The sequence below is a fragment of the Sapajus apella genome, unplaced genomic scaffold, assembly GCF_009761245.1.
Source record: "Sapajus apella isolate SASKATOON/1434 unplaced genomic scaffold, GSC_monkey_1.0 scaffold20, whole genome shotgun sequence".
NCBI lineage: Eukaryota > Metazoa > Chordata > Mammalia > Primates > Cebidae > Sapajus > Sapajus apella.
Window position 1 is genome coordinate 11569293 of NW_022436960.1, and position 6825 is coordinate 11576117.

General features: G+C 36.3%; 1 protein-coding gene across 1 annotated transcript in view; it reads left to right on the forward strand.

The window, feature by feature from the left end:
• CATSPERB (cation channel sperm associated auxiliary subunit beta) overlaps positions 1-6825 on the forward strand; it is a 179653-nt gene that overhangs the window by 36551 nt on the left and 136277 nt on the right. The gene's annotated exons all lie outside the window — the stretch shown is intronic.

Consider the following 6825-nt stretch of genomic DNA (forward strand, 5'->3'; position numbering starts at 1 on the left):
TTCCTTCCTTCCTTCCTTCCTTCCTTCCTTCCTTCCTTCCTTCTCTTCCTTCCTTCTCTTCCTTCTTTCCCTTTTTTCTTTCTTTTCTTTCTTCTTTCATTTATAGACAGGGTCTTGCTGTGTTGCCCAGGCTGGATTCAAACTCCTGGGTTAAAGTGATCCTTCTGCCTCAGCCACTGTGTAGCCGGGACTACAAGTGCACACCACCACACCTGGGTTAGGGTTCCAGTTTCTTTACATTCACCAATGCTTGTTTTTGTCTTTTTAAAAAATAACCATCCTAGTAGGTATAAAGTGCTATCTCATTATAATTTTGATTTTAATTTCCGTAATGACTAATGATGTTGAGTATCATGTCATGTGCTTATTAGTCCCTTGAATGTGTTCTTTGCGGAAATATCTATTCAAATTATTTGCCCACTTTTAGTTGGGGTATTTGTCTTTTTGATTTGTAAAAGTTCTGTATAGATTCTAGATACAAGTCTCTTATAAGACATATGATTTGCAAATATTTTCTCCCAGTCTATACATTGTCTTTTCACTTTCTTGATAGTGTCCTTTGATACACAAAAGTTTTTCTTAATGAGGTCCGCTGTACCTATTTTTTTCTCTTGTTGCTTGTGCTTTTGGTATCATGTGTAGAAAACCATTGCCTGACTCAAGGTTATGAAATTTTATCCCATATGTTTTCTTCTAGGAGGTTGATAATTTACCTTTTACATTTAGATCTTGGATCCATTTTTAGTTCATTTTTGTATTTGATATGAGAAAGGGGTCCTTACTCATTCATTCGCATGTGAATATCCAGCCGTACAAGCATGATTTGTAGAAAAGACTATTCTTCTTCTTCTGTCGAATTGCTTTGGCATTTTTGTTGAAAATAAGTTGACCACAAATGGGATAGTTTATTTTTGGATTCTTGATTTTATTGCATTGATCCATTTCTATCTTCATGCTAGTGTCATATTGTCTTGATAGTGTTGCTTTGTGCTACATTTTGAAATCAGGAAGCATGAAACTTCTAAGTTTGTTCTTCTTTTTCAAGATTATTTTTGCTAGTCGTCATTACCATATGAATTTTAGGATAAGCCCTCCAATTTCTACAAAGTAGCCATCTGGGATTCTGATAAGGACTGTCATGAATCTGTAGATACATTTGGGTAGTATTGCTGTTTTACTAATATTAAGTCTTCCAATCTGTAAACATGGATGTCCCTCCATTTATTTAGATCTTTAATTTCTTTCAACAATGTTTTATGGTTTCAGAGTATACGTTTTATATTTCTTTTGTTAAATTTATTTCTAATATTTTATTCTTTTTATTGTACTTTAAGTTCTGGGGTGCATGTGCAGAATGCACAGGTTTGTTACATAGGTATACATGTGCCGTAGTGGCTTGCTGTATCCATCACCCCATCATCTACATTAGGCATTTCTCCTAATACTATCCCTCCACTATCCCCCACCCCTCAACAGACCCTGGTATGTGGTGTTCCCCTGTTTGTATCCACGTGTTCTCATTGTTCAGCTCCCACTTATGAGCGAGAACATGCAGTGTTTGGTTTTCTGTTCTTGTGTCAGTTTGCTGAAATGATGGTTTCCAGCTTCATCCATGTCCCTGCAAAGGACATGAACTTATCCTTTTTTGTGGCTGCATAGTATTCCATGGTGTATATGTGCCACATTTTCTTTATCCAGTCTATCACTGATGGGCATTTGGATTGGTTCCAAGTCTTCGCTATTGTGAACAGTGCTACAATAAACATATGTGTGCATGTGTTTTTATAACAGAACAATTTATACTCCTTTGGGTATATACCAGTAATGGGATTACTGGGTCAAATGGTATTTCTAGTTCTAGATCCTTGAGGAATTACCATACTGTCTTCCACAATGGTTGAACTAATTTACACTCCCACCAACAGTGTAAAAGCATTCCTGTTTCTCCACATCATCTCCAGCATCTGTTGTCTCCTGGCTTTTTAATAATCACCATTCTAACTGGTATGAGATGGTATCTCATGGTTGTTTTGATTTGCATTCCTCTAATGACCAGTGATGATGAGCTTTTTTTTCTTATGTTTGTTGGCTGCATAAATGTCTTCTTTTGAGAAGTGTCTGTTTATATCCTTTGCCCACTTTTTGATGGGGTTTTTTTTTTTTTCTTGTAAATTTGTTTAAGTTCTTTGTAGATTCTGAATATTAGCCCTTTGTCTGATGGATAGATTGCAAAAAATTTTCTCTTATTCTGTAGGTTGTCTGTTCACTCTGATGATAGTTTCTTTTGCTGTGCAGAAGCTCTTTAGTTAATTAGATCCCATTTGTCTATTTTAACTTTTGTTGCTATTGCTTTTGGTGTTTTAGTCATGAAGTCTTTGCCCATGCCTATGTCCTAAATGGTATTGCTTTGTTTTCTTCTAGGTTTTTTATGGTTTTATGTCTTATGTTTGGGTCTTTAATCCACTTGAATTAATTTTTGTATAAGGTGTATGGAAGGAATCCAGTTTCAGCTTTCTCCATATGGCTAGCCAGTTTTCCCAACACCATTTGTTAAATAGGAAATCCTTTCCCCATTGCTTGTTTTTGTCAAGTTTGTCAAAGATCAGATGGTTATAGATGTGTGGTGTTATTTCTGAGGCCTCTGTTCTGTTTCATTGGTCTAAATATCTGTTTTGGTACCAGCACCATGCTGTTTTGGTTACTGTAGCCTTGTAGTATAGTTTGAAGTCAGGTAGCGTGATGCCTCCAGCTTTGTTCTTTTTGCTTAGGATTGTCTTGGCTATGTGGGTTCTTTTTTGGTTCCATATGAAATTTTAAGTAGTTTTTTCTAGTGCTGTGAAGAAAGTCAACGGTAGCTTGATGGGGATAGCATTGAATCTATAAATTACTTTAGGCACTATGGCCATTTTCACGATATTGATTCTTCCTAACCATGAACATGGAATTCTTTTCCACTTATTTGTGTCCTCTCTTATTTCCTTGAGCAGTGGTCTGTAGTTCTCGTTGAAGGGGTCCTTCATATCCCTTGTAAGTTGTATTCCTAGGTATTTTATTCTCTTTGTAGCAATTGTGAATGGGAGTTCACTCATGATTTGGCTCTCTGTCTGTTATTTGTATATAGGAATACTTGTGACTTTTGCACATTGATTTTCTGTCCTCAGACTTTGCTGAAGTTGCCTTTCAGCTTAAGGAGATTTTGGACTGAGGTGATGGGGTCTTCTGAATATACAATCTTGTCATCTGCCAAGAGAGACAATTTGACTTCCTCCTTTCCTAATTGAATACACTATTTCTTTCTCTTGCCTGATTTCCCTGGCCAGAACTTCCAATACTATGTTGAATAGGAGTGATGAGAGGGGGCATCCTTGTCTTGTGCCAATTTTCAAAGGGAATGCTTCCAGTTTTTGCCCATTCAGTATGATATTGTCTGTGGGTTTGTCATAAATAGCTCTTATAATTTTGAGAAACGTCCCCTCAATACCTACTTTATAGAGAGTTTTTAGCATGAAAGACTGTTGAACTTTGTCAAAGGCCTTCTTACTGCATCTATTGAGATAATCATGTGGTTTTTGTCTTTGGTTCTGTTTTTGTGATGGATTACGTTTATTGATTTGTGTATGTTGAACCAGCCTTGCATCCCAGGGATGAAGCCAACTTGATCATAGTGGATACATTTTTTGATGTGCTGTTGGATTTGGTTTGCCAGTATTTTACTGAGGATTTTTGCATTGATGTTCATCAGGGATATTAGCCTGAAATGTTCTTTTTTTGTTGTGTCTCTGCCAGGTTTTGGTATAAGGATGATCTTGGGCTCATAAAATGAATTAGGGAGTGTTCCCTCTTTTTCTATTGTTTGGAATAATTTCAGATGGAATGGTACCAGCTCCTCTTGGTACCCCTGGTAGAATTCAGCTGTGAAACTGTCTGGTCCAAGACATTTTTTGGTTGGTAGGCTATTAATTGCTGCCTCAATTCCAGAACTTGTTATTGGTCTATTCAGGGATTCAGCTTCTTCCTGGTTTAGTCTTGGGAGAGAGTAAGTGTCCAGGAATGTATCCATTTCTTCTGGATTTTCTAGTTTATTGGCATAGAGGTATTTATAGTATTCTCTGATGGTAGTTTGTATTTCTGTGGGATTGGTGGTGATATCCCCTTTATCATTTTTTATTGCATCTATTTGATTCTTCTCTGTTTTCTTCATTATTAGTCTGGCTTCTTCATTATTAGTCTATCTATTTTGTTGATCTTTTCAAAAAACCAGCTACTGGATTCATTGATTTTTTTGAAGAGTTTTTCATGTCTCTATCTCCTTCAGTTCTGCTCTGATCTTAGTTATTTCTTGTCTTCTGCTAGCTTTTGATTTTGTTTGCTCTTGCTTCCCTAGTTCTTTTAATTGTGCTGTTAGGGTTTTGATTGTAGATCTTTCCTGCTTTCTCTTGTGGGCAGTTAGTGCTAAAATTTCCCTCTATGCACTGCTTTAAATGTGTCTCAGAGATTCTCGTACATTGTGTCTTCATTCTCATTGATTTCAAAGAACATCTTTATTTCTACCTTTACTTTGTTATTTATCCAGTAGTCATTCAGGAGCAGGTTGTTCAGTTTCCATGTAGCTGTGTAATTTTGAGTGAGTTTCTTAATTCTGAGTTCTAATTTGATTGCACTGTGGTTTGAGAGACTGTTATGATTTCCATTCTTTTGCATTTGCTGAGGAGTGTTTTACTTCCAATTATGTTGTCAATTTTAGAATAAATGTGATGTGGTGCTGAGAAGAATGTATGTTCTGTTGATTTAGGGTGGAGAGTTCTGTAGATGTCTATTAGGCCCAATTGGTCCAGAGCTGAGCTCAAGTCCTGGATATCCTTGTTAATTTTCTGTCTCATTGATCTGTCTAATATTGAGAGTGGGGTGTTAAAGTCTCCCACTATTACTGTGTGGGAGTCTAAGTCTCTGTACATCTCTAAGAACTTGCTTTATGAATCTAGGTGCTCCTGTATTGGATGCATAGATATTTAGGATGTTAACTCTTCTTGTTGCATGGATCCCTTTACCGTTATGTAATGCCCTTCTTTGTCTCTTTTGATATTTGTTGGTTTAAAGTCCGTTTTATTAGAGATTGCAACCCCTCCTCTTTTTTTTTTTTTTTTTTTTTTTTTTGCTTTCCATTTGCTTGGAAAATATTCCTCCATCCCTTTATTTTGAGCCTATTTGTGTCTTTGCACTTGAGATGGGTCTCCTGAATACAGCACACCAATGGGTTTTGACTCTATCCAATTTGTCTGTCTGTGTCTTTTAATTGGGGCATTATTTAGCCCATTTACATTTAAGGTTAATATTGTTGTGTGTGAATTTGATCCTGCCATTATGATGCTAGATGGTTATTTTGCCTGTTAGTTGATGTAGTTTCTTCCTAGTATTGATGGCCTTTATAATTTAGTATGCTTTTGCAGTGGCTGGTACCAGTTGTTCTTTACCATGTTTAGTGCTTCCTTCAGGAGCTCTTGTAAGGTAGGCCTGGTGGTGACGAAATCTCTCAGCATTTGCTTGTCCATAAAGGATTTTATTTTTCCTTTGCTTATGAAGCTTAGTTTGGCTGGATATGAAATTTTAGTCTGAAAATTCTTTTCTTTAAGTGTAGTGAATATTGACACCTACTCTTCTGGCTTGTAGGGTTTCTGCTAAGAGATCTGCTGTTAGTCTGGTAGGTTTCCCTTTGTGGGTAACCCAACCTTACTCTCTGGCTGCCCTTAGCATTTTTCCTTCATTTCAACCATGGTGAATCTGATGATTATGTGTATTGGGGTTCCCCTTCTCAAGGAGTATCTTTGTGGTGTTCTCTGTATTGCCTGACTTTGAACGTTGGCCTGTCTTGCTAGATGGGGGAAGTTCTCCTGGATAATATCCTGAAGAGTGTTTTACAACTTGCTTTCATTCTCCCCATCACATTCAGATACACCAATCAAACGTAGATTAGGTCTTTTCACATAATCCTGTATTTCATGGATGCTTTGTTCATTTCTTTTCACTCTTTTTTCTCTAATCTTGTCTTCTCACTTTATTTCATTGAGTTGATCTTCAATCTCTGATATCCTTTCTTCCACTTGATCAGCTCAGTTATTGAAACATGTGTATGCTTCATATAGTTCTCATGTGTTTTTCAGCTCCATCAGGTCTTTTATGCTCTTCTCTAAACTGGTTATTCTAGTTAGCAATTCATCTAACCTTTTTTTTTTTAAGGATCTTAGCTTCCTTACATTGGACTAGAACATGCTCCTTTAGCTCAGAGGAATTTGTTATTACCCACCTTCTGGAGCCTGCTTCTGTCAATTCATCAAACTCATCCTCCATCTAGTTTTATTCCCTTGCTGGTCAGGAGTTGTGATCCCTTAGAGGAGAAGAGGCATTCTGGTTTTTGGAATTTTCATCCTTTTTGCGCTGGTTTCTCCCCATCTTTGTGGATTTATCTACCTTTGGTCTCTGAAATTAATAATTTTATTCTTTTTTATGTTGTTGTAAAGGGAATTTCCTTCTTAATCTCATTTTCAGATTGTTCACTGCAACTACATATAAATATGATAATTGATTTTTATATGTTGATCTAGTATTCTGTAGCCTTGCTAAACTTGTTTGTAAATTCTAATAGGTTTTCAGTGGTCAATTGAAATTTTGAAGGATAGTTTTGTGAAATATAAAATTTCTGGTTGACTTCACTTTCTTTCAGCATTTTGAATATTTTATTTTAATGTCATCTGACATGTTTGCTTCTGAATGAGAAGTCAGCTGTTGTTTTTTTTTTTTTTTTTTTTTTTTTTGAGACAGAGTTTCACT